The sequence below is a fragment of the Protopterus annectens genome, chromosome 5.part0 (assembly GCF_019279795.1).
Source record: "Protopterus annectens isolate FY-2018-M chromosome 5.part0, PAN1.0, whole genome shotgun sequence".
NCBI lineage: Eukaryota > Metazoa > Chordata > Ceratodontiformes > Protopteridae > Protopterus > Protopterus annectens.
This window is the reverse complement of record NC_056735.1, coordinates 1,365,376,034-1,365,394,746: the sequence shown is the minus strand read 5'-3', so window position 1 is coordinate 1,365,394,746 and position 18,713 is coordinate 1,365,376,034. Positions and strand designations below refer to the sequence as shown.

Sequence of the window (18,713 nt, the reverse complement as noted above, 5' to 3'; positions counted from 1 at the left end):
ATGGTGCTGAGGTATGACTCCACTACATGTTATGAGCATATGTTATATATAAATACCCACACACACACACTATATATATATATATATATATATATATATATATATATATATATATATAAAGAGGTTGTGAGTTATGGTGCTGAGGTATGACTCCACTACATGTTATCATATGTTATATATACATACCCACCCACACACACACACACACACACACACACACACACACACACACACATATATATATATAAATAAAAATGTAAATGTTCGTTTGTTCAAAATCTTAAATCTCCGAAAGTTCTTCACCGATTGCTTTGAAATGTTCACACAATGTTGCATTGAATCAGCGTGTTTTATATACCTACTATTATATAGATGTCACACGTTGCATTCGAATACGCATGTGCTTTTATATACCTACCTACTATTATATAGATGTCACACCTGTGACAGGTAAAAACATGCTTTTTTTGAAAAACAGCGCCATCTGTTGGACGTAAAAGCAACACACGTTATACTAAATATTTTACAATTTCATTTCAATGTTTCCGATTTACGATTTCCAAATTTCCAATTTAGGTCATCGTACTCATGGAGTGGAAGCAGTGCGACGAGTAATTGCAAATCAAACTGAGGAAGAATGGGCATCAGCGAATGAGTGAAACAGACAAAGAATGGCTCATATATGTGCCGAGGAAGCAGCAAAGAGATGTGCAGCCAGACTTGAGGATGTATGATTGTGAGCACGGCGATCGCGTTCTGCAGCTTCAGATCTGCTTCGTTCTCAACAGAATGAACGTGACAGGCTGAGAGTGGCTGAAAGATGTCAATGAGAAACAGCAGATCAGCGTCAACCACGACTCCATGCTCAGCAATCACGTGATTACAATCGCCTTGCATTCCAGTACAACCCAGCTGATGATTATAGTTTGCGCTGGCATGTTCTCATCGGCACTATGACGGAAGTGTGTCCTTATTGCAAGGCTCTGAAATTTAATGGAGAAATGAAAGGAATGTGTTGCACTGCCGGAAAAATTAAACTGCCTCAACTTGGAGAACTGCCAGAGCCATTAAAAACTTTGCTTGCCGGATATACCGCCGAATCAAAGCATTTCCTATTTAACATCAGGAAATACAACTCATGCTTCCAAATGATGTCGTTCGGTGCAGAAATCGTAACAGCTCAATTCATGCCAACTTTCAAAGTGAAAGGACAAATTTATCATAAAGCCGGCTCCCTGCTTCCGTTCCCAGATGGTCAACATAAATTCCTACAAATGTATTTCATCGATGATGGCAATGATGAATTGAATGCACACTGCGGAATTTCTACCGGCATACAAAGGTCCATCATTTCCCAACTGCAAGAGCTTCTTCACGAAAAAAACAATTTAGTGCATTTGTTCAAAACAGCAATTGACATGATGCCATCTGATACACACAAGATTGTTATTCATGCTGACAAAACGCCTGCTGGAGAACATGTGCGAAGATTCAATGCTCCAACTATAGACGAAGTGGCAGTTGTTATAGTCGGAGATCAATTCCAACCTAGAGATATTGTTCTTCATCGGAGAAACGATCAATTGACAACAGTTGCAGAAAGTCATCGATGCTACGATGCCCTGCAATATCCAATAATTTTTTGGGATCGTGCCGATGGATATCACTTCAATGTTAAGATGATAAATCCAGTCAGTGGTGAAGAAACAAATATGAAATGCAGTGCAATGAACTATTATTTATACTGATTAATGATTCGAGAGAATGAAGACAATCACATTTTGAAATGCCGTCAATTGTTTCACCAATACATCGTAGATATGTATGCAAAAATCGAAACAGAACGTTTGATATTCATCCGTTTGAATCAGACCAAGCTTCACTCTGAAGAATACGTTCATTTGCGAGATGCAGTTGCAAATGACAGCAATACAACTAACGTTGGAAGACTAACGATTTTGCCATCTTCATATACAGGCAGTCCACGTCATATGCATGAGTACGCTCAAGATGCAATTGCGTATGTTCACCACTATGGGTGTCCAGAACTATTCATTACATTCACATGCAATCCAGCTTGGGACAATATACGACAGCTCTTATTTCCGGGGCAATAGCTGGTGGATAGGCATGACATCACAGCACGTGTTTTCAGACAGAGGCTGAAATCACTGATGGATTTCATGGTAAAACATGAAGTGTTTGGGTCTGTGTGCTGCTGGATGTACTCAGTGGAATGGCAAAAGAGAGGATTGCCACATGCACATATACTAATCTGGCTCTATAACAAAATAACTTCAAATGAAATTGACGATGTAATATGCGCTGAAATACCCGATGCCGACGTCAATAAGGATTTGCATGAAGTTGTGATGAAAAATATGATACATGGACCTTGTGGTACACTGAATCCAAATTCACCATGCATGATAGACGGAAAATGCTCTAAGCGATATCCTCGAGCATTAGTATCCAACACAGTTACAGGAAACGATGGATATCCTTTATACAGAAGAAGATCAGCAGAAGATGGCAGTAAATTAGCAACCATGCAAATGCAAAACAGTGACATCGAAGTAGATAACTGGTGGGTTGTTCCATATTTGCCTTTGCTATCAAAAACATACAAAGTGCACATAAACGTGGAATACTGTAACTCCGTTAAATCGATCAAATACATTTGTAAGTACGTGAATAAAGGCAGCGACATGGCAGTTTTTGGCATGCAATCAGAAAGAAGTGATAGGAATGCGGTCATACATATCGATGAAATCGCACAGTATCAGGCTGGAAGATACATAAGCAGCAATGAAGCTGTATGGCAAATTCTTTCATTTCCCATACATGAACGAAGTCCAGCTGTTGTTCACTTAGCAGTACATCTAGAAAATGGACAACGCATTTATTTCACAGCTGCAAATGTGCAACAAATAGCCCTGAATCCACCGGCTACAACGTTAACTGCTTTCTTCACGTTATGTCAAAATGATGCATTTGCGAAAACACTGCTGTATTTGGAAGTGCCTACGTATTACACATGGAATGCGAGTAGAAAATCATTTGAATGACGCAAATGAGGAGAGCGAGTCGACGGACAACCTGGCATATTCAAAGAAACTACGATAGGCAGACTGTACACCATGCATCCCAATCAAGATGAATGCTTCTTTCTTCGCATGCTGTTAGTAAATGTGCCCAGTCCAATGTCTTTCCAGCAATTGAGAATTGTCAATGGCATTACACATGCCACTTTCCGCAGTTCATGTCAAGCTCTGAATTTATTGGAGAACGACTGACACTGGGATGTATGCATTAATGACGCGTGCAATACGTCACATCCAAATCAAATTTGTGCATTGTTTGCAATCATTTTGACCACCTGCTCTCCTTCATCTCCAACAGTTATGGGAGAAATATAAATCGCACATGGCTGAAGATATTTTCCATCAAATATGCAAGGAAAATTCAAATATGAACATGGATTTCACAGCAGAAATCTACAACGAAGCGTTGATAATGATTGAAGATTTGTGCTTAGAAATCGCGAACAAAGTTCTCAATCAATTGGGAATGCCATCATCGAATCTATCTGCTTCTGCTTTCGTGAACAAAATTACAACAAGGGTGATCTTTTGTTGTATGTGCAATCAAATATTCCTAAGCTAACACTTGAGCAAAAAGGCATTTACGATCAAATAATGCAAACTGTCAATAATGGGGTTGGAGAAATCTTCTTAGATGTGCCAGGAGGAACTGGTAAAAACGTTCCTAATTAGATTGATTCTGGCAGCAATTCCATCCCAAAATGGCATAGCCTTAGCTCTTGCATCATCTGGATTAGCTGCGACATTGCTACCAGGTGGAAGAACTGCTCATTCCGCTTTGAAATTGCCATTGAACATGCAATTAATTGAAACTCCCACGTGCAACATTTCCAAAGCATCCGGCATGGGAAAAGTATTGCAGAAATGCAAACTTATTGTTTGGGATGAATGCACAATGGTGCACAAAAAATCGTTCTAGGCTCTTGATCGATCATTGCAAGATTTGATTGGAAACATCAGACCATTTGGGAATGCATTAATATTGCTTGCAGGAGATTTCAGGCAAACATTACCTGTAATTCCTTGATCGACACCAGTGGACAAAATAAATGCTTGCCTGAAATACTCTACTTTGTGGTGACATGTAAAGACATTAAAATTAACTACAAATATGCATGTCCAGCTGCAAAATGATCGATCAGCTGAGATATTCTCACATCAATTGCTGGAAATTGGGAACGGAAAGGTGCCGGTTGATCTGACCTCAGGACGAATTTCATTGCCTCATAACTTCTGCAATTTAGTGACGTCAAAAGAAGAATTGGTTGAAAAACTATTTCCCAATATTCAAACCAATTATAAGAATCACGACTGGCTGACTGAATGAGCTATTCTTGCAGCCAAGAACAAAGACGTCTACGAACTTAACAATATTATTCAGTCCAACATTCAAAGTGAGGCAGTCATATACAAGTCCGTCGACACTGTTGTGGAAGCAGATGAAGCGGTTAATTATCCAACAGAATTTTTGAATTCACTCGATCTGCCAGGGATGACACCGCACGTACTGCAATTGAAAATCGGCGTGCCAATTATCATGTTGCAAAATATCAACCAGCCAAAGCTTTGTAGCAGCACGCAGCTTGCAGTAAAAAAAATTAATGAGCAATGTTATAGAAGCAACAATCTTGACAGGACCTTTCAAAGGTGAAGATGTCCTCATTCCTTGCATTCCTATGATTCCAACGGATATGCCATTTCAATTTAAGAGATTGCAATTCCCAATTCGATTGGCATTTGCAATCACCATCAACAAAGCTCAGGGACAATCTTTAGAATTGTGCGGTTTAGATCTACACACGGATTGCTTCTCACATGGACAATTATATGTTGCGTGTTCTAGAGTCGACAAACCAGACAATCTCTATATCTGCACAGACAATGGAACAACAAAAAATATTGTACACCCACAAGCATTGTGAAATTAAACATATTAGAAATGTGCGCTTTCTCTTCTCTTTCTTTTCCATTTAACCAGGCTGAGCCACAGCAACGTGTGGCCGGGTACAGCTAGTATATATATAAATATATGTGTGTGTATGTACATGTATACATATATCTACATATATATATATATATATATATATATATATATATATATATATATATATATCTATGGGTCTACCTGAAAATGATGAAAGTGCAGAACGCCGACGATGAGAACACCAACACTGGAAGATCGACAACAGAGAAGACTGACAGTTGAGAATCCCTGGGGATGGACGTTAGGGTCAGGGTGTGGGTGAGGTAAGTGTATGATAGTGACGGACATTAGAGTAGGGTGGGGGCAGGTAAGTGTCCGATAGTGACGGACTTTAGGTTTAGGGGCAGGTTAAGTGAGTTAGGGTTAGGGTGCAGGTAAGGTAAGTGTGCGATAGTGATGGACTTGAGGGTTAGGGGCAGATTAAGTGAGTTAGGGTTAGGGTGCGGGTAAGGTAAGTGTGAGAATGTGACAAATTTAAGGGTTAGGGGCGGATTAAGTGAGTTAGGGTTAGGGTGCAGGTAAGGTAAGTGTGCGATAGTGACGGACCTTGGGGTTAGGGTTTGGGTTAATGTTAGTGCATAGATAGTTGTGTATGTAAGGTTTAGTGTAGGCTTGTAAGGTTTTTGGTGTGCTTGTGTTGTCTGTGTATTTGTTTTGTTGAATGTGGGGATTTTGGTTTGTTGGGCATGTGAAGTTTCATGTTTTTGAACTTTCTTTTTCTGTCGTTTTTTTCATGTCAGTTATTTCGTTGTCGGTGTTTAGGCATGTCGGTGTTATCAGGTAGACTCATATATATATATATATATATATATATCCTTGTTATGTGTAAACATGAGTGTTGTATATACCTTCTCAAATGTATCCCACCATATTTATCTGATATGTGTATTTTTATATATAAAAACATGACTGATTCAACACTATTTTCACTAACAAGCAGTAAACAATTGTAGTAGTCAAAGCAGTTGTTCACTACTATTCAGTACATGTACTGAATGATATATTTGAACAAGCAATAGACATTTGCACAGCTCAGATGGTGCACTGGTTAAGTGCTGTGACTATAGTCTACAGGGTCCTAGGTTTAAGACCTACAAGGGCAGTTTATTTTGTTGCTAGGCAGAACAAGGACTGTTGGATACAGAGTGGTTAAGTCAGTTTTGAGCAGCTTTAAGCAGGCTTATGTGGGTTTGTGTGACGTTAAGTGGTGCTAACATATGGTTAGACGATAAAGTGATTACACCGGGTAGGCTTCATTTACCAGTGCAAATCTGCTTAGCATTTACATTTAAGCAATTCTTACACCTGCTCAGCATAGCTCAGCCCTGGTAAACAGTGATTACATTCTAATCTGATAAAATAGCAGGGTAATGACATCTTTAATAAGTGTATTTAATTCCATGTACATAACATGCATCTTTGTGCTGTCATTACAGTAGCAAGGGGTGTGAGTATACTGTATGGGACATCTGAGTATACATGGCCAGTACCACAATCTTTTCTCTTTGTATGTGTTTCATACATGGGTAGTATCCCAGGTTATATGCAGTTACACTTGAATGTATTGTATCATTACATTGCTACTTTTAACAATGCTTTTCCAAGTAAGAATAGATTGCAGATTTTAGTACTGGAACCATACATCCCTGCATGTAAAGCTGGACTCTGAGTACTGACTATCGTGTTCTTGGTGTATGAGCTGTATGTTATTAATTATCTCCTATTGGATATTGATCTGATTTGTGGATATTAACTGTAGACTATTATGTGTTTAGGACATGGCATTGAGGGCTGCTGTCATGAAGTAATGGCATACTTATCAGTGTCAGACATCTATCTGTCAAAACATTCATCCTAATACATAACCTGTTGGCTAGCTAATTTACAGATGTGCAGATGTCAGGTATCCATCTTGGCTGCTTACAGGGTTTGATTGAGACTGATATGTCTGCCCAGCTGTGTTATGAATGCCACAGCTAGGAAACCCCACCCTGTATGCACCACATGCCATGGATACCTCATCTGGACTACCACAGTCAACAGAACATGCTTGGGTACAGGTCTCTAACCCAGACACTGGCCATTTTATGTAATATATGTTGCATACATGTCAATTGGAGAACCTCACTGCCCTCTGCAAGAGAAAACTAGATGATTGGATGTTGAATTTAACTGTCACCTTGGGGATCACTCAAGTGGCATTGGTTGATAGATGGCCTGCTGAAAAATGTCAGGTGCCATGATACCATTGTACCCACATGCCCTATTCTTCTCATCTCTCCATGGACATTAGCCTGGTACACACCTAGGAACATCTGCACCTATGGACATCAGTACTGACAAATGTGTCAGTATGCATTACTGAGAATAGCAGTGTCTGTGTGTTTGTAAACTTGTAGTTGAAAATACTCTGAGGGCCTTCTCACCCACTACACCCCCATTTTTATACTTAGAAATGGATGCTGCTGTAATTGACATTAAATGTACGTTGTTACACTCTGCACCCTAGGGGCTACCTGGAGCTTGCAGTACCAGCATAACACTGTTCTACAAATGGGTAGATAGATATGGGTTACCCTTCCAGGCCTGGCAAGTGTGTGTATGTGTATGCAATTGTGTGTGAGTGTGCATATTTGTAGGAGACAGCATTCTGAGGCCACATTCTCCAAATACAATAAACCTTGCCATACATTATAAGAGATAGAGACGTTGCTGACATTAGGAGAGCCACGACAAATTCTCACCCTACTATCCCTGTGGCATGTGCAATAAATGCACATCCCTGTAGTAGCACTGATTAGATAGACAAGAGTTTGTATTGCAGTCCTGGTCAATGTGTGATTGTGGGTATGTCAGAGCATTATCATGGCTTTCAGTGAGTACAATATTCAATGTGAGGTGTGAGTGCTGGGTATACTGTCTTTATACCACGGTACCCCCAGTACATGTCCCAATGTTCACTGTATGAGGACCACTGTCACCATTAACCATAACAGGTAACTGATTACACTATCCAGTCCAATAATGCATGTGCTGTGTGCAAAAACTGTATAACAGAATGGACTCACTGACAAGGTAGTTAGCACTGTTAAACCGAGGTCTGTCAAATGTGTCTATGACTGTATGTGTTTGTCAATGTGTATATGACGGTATGTCATACTATGTATTGTTCCTTTATACCCAGTACATCCCCCATTACCATACTGTACAAGGCCTGGTAATGTTCTTCACTTAACAGGAAACCTGGGTCATACCTCACCCTAAAAGCTCTGTGGTGTGTGCAATTAAGGCCAAACACATTAGTAGTAATATATACCTAGGTAGGGGTTCTACTCTCAGTGCTGCCAAGTAAGTGTGTGTGTATGTGAAGGGATCTACTTCAGTTTGCACAAAATATATGTCCCAGGAGATCATTTGTCTGAGAACTAATTGGCAAAAGGTAACATTTCAAAGAAATCATCTTGTGGAAATACATTCAATCAAAACTAGTAGTGGATGTGTAAATGCCCTACAGCGATACTGGAGTTGGTATATCTACATGGGTGTGGTTGCTGTGGGCACAGCCACCTACATTGGGGTTATTGTAGTGCATATCCCCCTGCTTAGTGTGCTGTTATACTGTACAGTTTATGTTAATAGATTAAGTAGCTGTTAATCACACTATGTGTGTTTCTATGCCACCCCACACCCCCTCCAAAGTGGGGGGCTGTGCCACCCACACTAGCACACCTTTGTTTACCAGTTCCAGGATTGCAGTACATTGGGGAAGAGGACATATACCTTGTCAGTACCTTTGTCAATGATATTAAACTGTCAGACTGATTATTTACTGATGTGATGTTTTGGCAATTTGGTCTTGGTAGAATTACATGGGCCAAAATGAGTTCACTGCAAAATGAAGTACATCCATGTGAACAGTATTCTCTGTGTATTGCATCAACACCAAATACTCTGTGTGTGTGTTATTCAGAAACATGTGGTGTGTGCCACCCAGTACACTTACAGTTGTCCACTGTAGAAGAGTTGCTTACATCAGCCACCATGCGCTCACCTGTATACACCCCTTAGACCTATCAGCCATATGGCACATGCAGTAACTGTTATACAGACTTGTTACCTGTGTTCAGCTCTATCTGGGATATCACACAGTCAATGCGTCACCACAATGCCACATCCCTTGCAGGAAAGGACAGCAGACCAACATCCTGCTGACACATAGACACCTAGAACACAAACAGAATACATTATGGAAACCACAATCAGTCAGTGTTAATAACAACTATAATGTATCATGGCTGGACAACTACACACCCTGACATGTAAGCATTAATCATTCCAGCTGAAAACACATTAAACAGCATTACATTGCTAAACCTTAGTACATTCACCCTGTGCATCAGAACCATATTAACATGTCCCTGCATTGATGGTATGGATGACAGGGATGTGGCATAGGTATCATCATATGCACAAGGTGTGTTGTGGGTTTGCCAGAGGCCTGGGCTGAGCTATTTGGTTGACATCATGTGTGTGGCTTAGGGGGTTCTTTATTAAATGGGCTGTGCAGACATGGTATGTGTAGGTATGGAGGTGCCTTAGCTGTGTTGGTAATGTATGTGTGTATGTATGCACACATTTCTGCCATGTGGCTGTCCTATACAGGAATTTGTTGGACAGCTGCAGACCATATATGGCAGTATGTACAGTTCACCTTGTCCAGCCATGGATACGGGAACTGTGCCTGCCAGGGGTTCATGGGTACTACCAAGTAGAAGCCCAGATATAGTACTCTCCCCTGATGATGACACTTGTCCGCTGGATCTGCGTCACTCTTGAGACCGACCAGGACCATGTGCATGTGGCCTGCTGTGTTGTGGTGTGTACAGCACCCCCCCCCTTGCAGTGCTGGTGCTTCTACTGCCACTACAGGAGCAGCTGTGAGTTGTTACACATCCACGTAGACCTCCACCTGTTGGTGTTGCTGACCTACATCCACATGGCCAATGCCCTATTCCCACCACATGCTCTGCCACAGACACCACACAGTTGAGGATTTCCACCATCTCACCCAACCATCTATCCATGACCTCTGCAAAATAAGGGTGGGTACCTGCAAGATCACGGATGTTGTCATGTACAGCAGAAAGAGTAGCCCTCTGGAATCTCAGACTATCTTTGGTGTAATGTTCCATACATGCCTATGCCTCCATGATGGCCCGAAACATGCATCTGGTGACACCTGCTGTGGCACTTCTGCCAGGGGCATGATGGCCAGCAGCCTTCCTACGAGTACCCCTGTACATCTGCCTCTGTGGTACCTCACTGGTCATCTGGCTATGGCTGCTGTGTACAGACACACTTCCCATAGTAACCACACTTTCCTGTCCCATGCCACCACCCTCCAACTGTCCCTCATCTATGGCCACTGGCACTGTGACTGTGTGCAGGGATGGGGTGGATAAAAGTGGGATGTCAACCAATGGCAGAGATTCAGCCCCTGACAACCCTGCCTGTGCCTCACTATGCCTATCATCATTGTCAGAGTCTGTATGGACACTAACATTAGTTTGCCTGCAGGAGAGACCCTGACCCACCTCATCACCTGTGAGGGGCAGACAAGAAATGTAAATTAAAACCTGTACATTATGGTTTACTTTTACACACACACACACACACACACACACACACACACACACACACACACACACACACACACACACACACACACACCCACATGCACACACACACACACACACACACACACACACACACACACACACACACACACACACACACACACACACACACACACACACACACACACACTCTTGCAGGTGAGGTGGCACAAAGGTATTACACAGACCTATCATTACCCAACAGTCAACATGCATGACATATAGTACTCAACAACATGCACTGCAGCCATACTCAGTCCTTGTTACCAACATTATACATCTCTATGATGCATGAGTTGTGTTAGTAGGTGATGCCCCTTCCCCTGGAACACACTGCACCCATGTACACAGTATTGCTGTGCTCCTGTATAGCACACTGGGATGTACTGTGCACCATATCTCACAAGTGTACACACCATTGCTGAATGTGTATATGTGTGGCAGTTATGTTCACTTTGTTGCTCACAGTCCCTATGTGTTCGTCTCACACATAACTGGAATGATATGAGGACTGATGTCAGTAATTAATGCCTGTCCTTTGATTTGCAGAAATCAGCAGCAGCAGTGCATGTATGTGCAATAAAATCCAGTTACACTGACAACCTTCAGAGCTTAATGTGGATATGAGGAGTGTACACACCCTTGTTGACATGCCAGCATCTTCTATGATATGCAGTGGGGCCACAATACTGCATTTGTTAACATTACACACCTGATATGTGACATATGACCTGTGGAATCCAATGCAGTATCAAACAAATGTGTTAGTTGTGCAGATGCTGAATGAGATGCATACAATATATGGTTTGCATAAGTGTGCACACCCTTAACACAATGGTTTGCTGAAGCACCTGTTAAGTGAACTACAGCAGTCACTATTCCTGGAAGGGGTATACTAGCATGGCCCATCTTCACTTGTGATTATTTGGTCACTCTTCCCTACAAATGTCCCCCAACTCTGCCAGATTGCAAGATCAGCTCATGTGCACAGCCTTGGAGGTAGAGTCAGGGTTATGTCTGGAACAATTCATAACCTTCACTGTGTTCAGATACAGCCATTCTTAGCAAGCTTTGGATGCATGCTTCAGTTCACTGTTGTGTTTCAAGCTGACACCCCTCCCCATCCTCAGCCTTATTGCAGATGCTTGATGACTATGAGCCACACATGAGTGTTGTTTTGCAGTGTTCCAAATTCCAAACACCATGTGTACCAGCCTAGTTCCAGCTAATGAACAGCAAGCCTAAAGGTGTACACTGGCACCAGCAAGCTAAATATTGGGGATGGTGGCCCTGAGGTGAGGTGAGGTGTTGCTTGTGCACCACATGTGTCTTTATGAATACTGTATGTAGGTTTGATCCTTGGTCTCATGACACAATTACACATTGCAACACATGCCTTTGGGAGAATTGATGTTATGCTTATGCTACCTGTAGAGAGCCCTGGATGATGTATCTTGTGGGACAACACTTCCATCTGATTGCCCTAACCCATAGGCCATACTTATGCAGAATCTAGGCAATTGTTGACACAGGTACTGCACAGGCAGTACTTGTTAAACATTCCTGCAAATTCCTCAGTGTTGCTGCATGTTTCTGTGCAGCCTCCATGACCAGTTTGCAACATGTTTTGTCATCTGTTTTGGATGGGCATCTGTTTATTTTCTACATCAAATTTGTCCCATACTTCATACACACATACATGACTGTCTGCACTGTTTGCCATGGTATATGCAATGGTGAGGTAAGGCTACATTTCCCACTCCTGAGTTCTACCTTTTGGATATGGGATCCATTTTATAGTTTGTAAGGTGTGTCCAAGCCATGGCTACCTCTGTTGCAGGTGAGTGGGTAAATGTTATGGACATACTTCTTAGACAGCAGACCATGACTTGGTGTGACATTGAGGAACTTGGAAGATGTGTACTCAAGCAGAGTGAATGCTGTCAGTACATCACAAGCTTCTTCCACAATATATCTGGAGTGTGTGCACACCTATGCTTCCAGTGTTTGTTAAGATATGTATTCCCCATTTTTGTTGTCCTAACATAGGATTCCATATTACACATTCATTGCTCATGTTAGTATCACATTACAGGTTGTAAAAGGTGTGGAATGTGGTATTGTGATTTGCCTTTCTTTATATAAGGAACAGTTGCCATTGTAATAGTGGTGTATACACTGTTGTAGCCACTGTATAAGGGTAATGTTTCAGACATGTTCCTACTGTAGGCCGTTTGTCCCACCATTATGTTCATCTCTGTCCACACATCTTGCACTGACAGGTTGTTAGGTATACTGCCGGACTCTTATATACCCTTCAGATATGCCACCATGATGACCACTGTGATGCAGTGCAGTTGGCAGCAACAATAAGTGAACATGTACAGCATGCATTATGGGTAGGTGTGTTTAATGTGTGAATGGCAATTAGCATGCCCATAACATGGCAGGTGTATTGGCAAACCTGAACAAAACAACTCCATACTCACCAGCTACAGGCTGCTGCCCCAGTTGTATACCAGAGGGACCTAAATAGTTGTGAGATAGAAGTAATGTCAGTAGCCACACCTGTGGCATTGGTACAGGGTGTGAGCAGCATTTCAGCACATAGATAGTACAAACCCACAATACTAGAGATTATGCACATCTGTTCATTACTACATTGCAGCAACAGACTATCTTATCTGACATATGCATGTAGCTACTTTACAGATGAAAATGGATAAGCAGCAGTGGTGTAGTAATGTTCCCTGGGGCCTTACCTGCATGCTCTTTGTCCATTGTGTGGGTGGCACCCACCTCCACAATGCTGTCTTCAGCTTGATGGCTTGTCTGGTGGGCGGGTGCCCCAAGGCTGGTGAGGAGCTCCTCAGCATGTGTCAGTGGGGGCTGGATGGCATGACCCCCACCTGTGGCTAGCTGGTCCCTCCTAACTGCAGCAGCATGCTGACAGGCTTGGCGGATCACATTGGTGCATCAATGCCACACCTTCTCAGAATTTTAGTTGTGCAGGCTGACATAGTTTAGCCTGTGAATGAGCTTGTTCCACAGGAGCGGTCCTCTCCTGCAGATCCTGGGCCCTGCAGCCAAAGAGGATGGCATGATGCATGATGACATACTGGATGATTGCATCCTTTTATAGGTTTGTGAATGCAGGCAGATGTTCCTGGGACATTATATCTGGAAGATATAAACAGGACAAAAGGTCTCAGGACCTCATACGGTTGTCCATGTGCACATCAACAGTGGATATTACTTGCAAATAATCCAGACTATACCATAACCCTGTAAGCTATCATGGCTTTGACATCTTGCATTACACTCCTGGCCCTGACCTGTCCAGTTCCCCCAATGTTGTTCACTTAATGGCATAATCCACTATTCACCATTCATTTCTGTGTAGAGGGATGACAGTGGCCATCTTCCATGTGGATCGTGTGTGGATGGTGGCATGTGTGTGTTTGACTGTGGTGTTTGATGGAACTGTGAACACATGCCTGTGTTCATGTAGGAGGGAAACTGTGATGTTCTCATGGCCCATGGAGATTTGCTGTTGGTGCCATCATTCGGCATGTCTATGCTCACCATTGATTCAGGCAGGAGTGTGGGTGGCGTGCATATCCCCCTGTACTAATGTTGTGGACAGGGTGCCACTCTTCCCACCTATCCTGCCTCCTGCCTGATGCAGGTTGCCTGTATCCATGGCATGTGTGTATGAAGTGTGCTTTACCCCAGTACAGGTTGACTTGTGCTACTGGCTCTGAGACTGCATACGTATGTGTAGATATGGTTGCAATTGGCCTTGGTGGTTTGGATATGTTTGATTTCTAGTTATAGTCAGCCTTACAGGAAGTCATCTGTGAACCTACATGCTTACTCAGATAGAGGTGCACTTGCTTCCAAGTTGTGGTCTGCACCTATGTGTCCCTGTACAGCCACTATAGCAACCTATAATGTGCTTTGTGTCTTGGTGCTGTCCACCAAGGGGGATTACCCTATCGTTGGTGGGGGATGGTTGTACAGGTAAGCTACTGCTGATTCCATATAGCTACAGTGGATATGAAGTGTACACATCCCTGTTAAAATGCATGATACTTGTGCAATTGGAACATGACCCGACAAAAGCACATGTCAACACAATCCCCACTTGTGATGTGTCCTATAGCCTGCTCAGTTCAATACGGAACATAACAACCTGTCCAGTGGAAGTGTATGGGAATGAATACTCAGTACAGTAAGCCAGTTGAATATGTGTGTGTGCACACCCTTACACTGATATGTTGTGTAAACACCCGCTGAGATGATTACAGCTTCCATTTGTCTTGGTTTGTACTCTAATGTCATATCACATCTTCACTTGGCAATGGTTGCTGACCTTCCATGAAATAGCTTTGTTTCTTTTTCAATAGAATTGTACAGGTTATGGGTCACATTTGAGGTGAGAAAAGCTTTGACATGACTTTCTTTGCTCTCATTGGCATACAGCACACAGGCATGGCATTCCAACAGGGGTGTGTACACTTTGATATCCAGTGTATATGGGTGTTGATATAGCTGTTAGTGTTAGGCATGGACAGTGGGTCATAACACAGTTGTATACTTCTATGATCACTACATGATAAGCATGCCTACTGTAGTACCCATATCAGTGTCATGGTAATGCAACAATCAGTAGCAGTACACATTTTATTTTGTTGTATGCAGTGACAGTGATATTACACACGTGCAACATCCACATCCTATTTCCTGGACTGCTTGTGACTAATGTTATTACTTCTGTGACTTTCAGCTGAACATATGCATACATACACGTGATCAGGGGATACCTGGTACACATTTGTGTTCTATGTCATTATGACACACTGTATTTACAGTCTTGCAGCTCAATCATACATCTCAATCTGTTTTACCAGGACATCTGGTCATTGGTCCACCTCACTGGGTGACAAAACAGGGAAGTCAATTTTGATAAAGTATCAATATAGCTGCCATAACAGAAGTATATGTGTAAATGACTACAGATATCTGTCATAACTATGAACTTTGTCCAGAAGAACACTGTACAGTTGAATGTTATTAATTCAATATATCACATGCAATTTAACACACACACATCTGCAGCAGTGCTTTACTATGCTCATGCCCTATATAGGTATCCTAGATTTACAATACAAACATGTATGATACTCATATTCACAGGTAACATATGGATATGGGCAACATCCCATTAACTGGCCTAGCAGTGGCACAGACACAACTGTTTGACAGACACTCTAGTGGTTGCCATATGTGAGCTGTCCTTTCCCAGGGTGTGTCAGGCTCCTCAGCTGTGACCCATCCTATCCATCTCTTAGAGCATCACATATGGACAAAGCCTAACATTATGGGGGATATATAGGACAAATCATGATATGCCTATTGGAAACCTATGAAGTTTGTAGCATGATCCACTTTGCATTACCATGACTGTTCTGAAGGTGGTCAGGTCTGAAACTCATGTGTCTGTCATGACTTCATCACTTCCACCTTCAGCTATTTGCCAGACTAATATAGATGTTTGGAAGAACAGAACAAACACTATGATGGCTGAATCTTGACATTTTGTGAAGATCTGCACAGTTGATAGGTATGGCCCACTGCAGACAGAGCCAGATGCTATGTCAATAGCATTGGTTCAGCAGGACATCATTACAGCAAGTATTGATGGCACATATACATCTTTCATAATCATCTATCCCATTATTACAGACCAAGTACTACATTCAATTACATGCTTACATGTTTCACATACCTGGTTTATCTTCGGGTTCCTTCTGTGTACAGGATGTCTTCTTGTTTCTTATTTTGAGTTTTTTTTTATGTGTTTTTTTTTTGGTGTGTGTGTCTCTCTCTCTCTCTCTCCCTCCACTACTGGGATCGAGCTTGTTTGAATAGGTTGAAGTATGATGTTTGTAGGTGATGCACATCTTCAGGTGATGGCCTCTGCACCAATTGCTGTTCCCCACTTGCTAATTGCATGTAGGCAGCTGTGTAGTTCTTCCAATAGCCAATGTCATAGCAATCCACTACTATAACTACTATAAATAACTACATCATGTGGGCGTTGTCCCTTTACCTTTCCTGTATGGAAGACATCCTTCATGCGTGGGGGCAGCAGTGTTACAGACAGCAGTTAGGAATACCTCTTACAACAGAACTTATGGACACAGGCCAACTACATGTTTGTATAAGGTTCCAAACCTAGGGACAGTGTGAGAGCATTGCTGTTATATGGATTGAATACGGCTAGTTTTACAGGGTTTGTGTGTACATGCTAGTTTTGCATGGAATGCAGTCTGTCTGCATAGCTCTCAACGGTGGGCCTATCCAAATGATGGCCAGAGGATTGGCTGTTATGTTTTGTCTGTTCCCCATACAGGTCTTGTCCCTGACATATCAGTGGTATTCTCTGTTGATTGCTATCAGTACATGGCAACATCCATTTGTGTTTCTGACTTCATGTTCCTGAGTAAGTGTATGCTGCAACCAATCCTGTAACAGCAGCAACTTTCATGGTGTATAACAGCAATATTTCAAATATGACCCTGTGTTTCAGCCTCTGTCCTCCATCCATATACCAGGCTTTGTCCAGATGCCATGCAGTAAGAGGTTGATAGGTATGGTCTATCATTATTTAGTGCTGACATTCCTGCTATCATTCCAGTGATGATGTGGACTCCCACACAAGTTGTGGGGTAGGGTCCATATATATGAGGGCTACAGCTGGATAAAACATGTGTGACCCTGTACAGCCTGGAGGTCAGTGTATAGAGAATACTGTTATACGTCCTTGTAAGACATTTTATGGGGGAGGGGTATTAAATGTTTTTAACCTAGGCTGTTACAACATGTGAGGAATATAAGTAATAAGAAACATTAAGGTATATGGCTGTACATTTTCATACGTTTCACCATGGGAACAGTGGTGGGATAGAGCTTACTGTCTTGCACACAGTTCTGTTTGTCACTGTGATAGTGACGTTTTAAGTTAAGCATTGTTATGTAACGGATACATTTACATTGTGACAATTGATACTTTTCCCCCCTAGGGGGTTGAGTACAGAGTGCAATTGGAGGCTGTTGAACTACATTTGTAATTGAGTGTTGATTGATTCTTATCTTAAAGGCAAGTGCACTTTCTACTGTTGTACTATTTGAAGGCTTTAGCCTAGACAGTAAACTATGTTATGTTTTGCAGATTACTGTATCATATATTTTCTTTGAGAGTTGCATTAATTAGTTATTATGTGTTTCAAACACCTAAATGCTATAAGAAATGGTGTAAACAAATGAAATAGTACACAAACATTTGTATGAATGCAAACTGTGTGTGGTGTCATGTCCTTTGCATTGTGTGTGGTTATATGTTTCATGCAATAATTCTCATTTCTAGGAAAGAATCAGACACAAGCCATTTGAAAATGTGGCAACTGAGGAATAATGGCTGTTTGATATTCTGTGCACCCTCTATAGATACTCTCTTTATAAATATCTATAAGTATTTATATATTTATGCATGTATATATGGTTCCCCTTCACAAAGTCGAATGTTCCAAAACTCGAAATGCATATGGCCGATGCCATATGCTTGAATTTCAGTAGCTTGACTTTGTGAAAGGGAACAAAACAAAAGTAACACAAAAAAACTTGCCCCCATGCACCCCCACACCCCCGCTATTTATTTATTCCAACTCCGAGATCGCACTACAGCACAAAAAAGTGAAATCTCCCGTTCTGCTCTGTATGCCGTTCCCCATTTACACTGTCGAGCTTCAACAATTTCAAGCATATGTTTTTGACCACATGCATTTCTAGATTGTGGCTATTCGACTTTGCGAAGGGGAACCATATATATATATATATATGTGTGTGTGTGTGTGTGTGTGTGTGTGTGTGTGTGTGTGTGTCATT

General features: G+C 41.8%; 1 pseudogene; it reads left to right on the top strand.

The window, feature by feature from the left end:
- Positions 1 to 1,820: 1,820 nt before the first annotated feature.
- On the top strand, positions 1,821 to 3,068 carry LOC122802370 (annotated as a pseudogene).
- Positions 3,069 to 18,713: the final 15,645 nt, after the last annotated feature.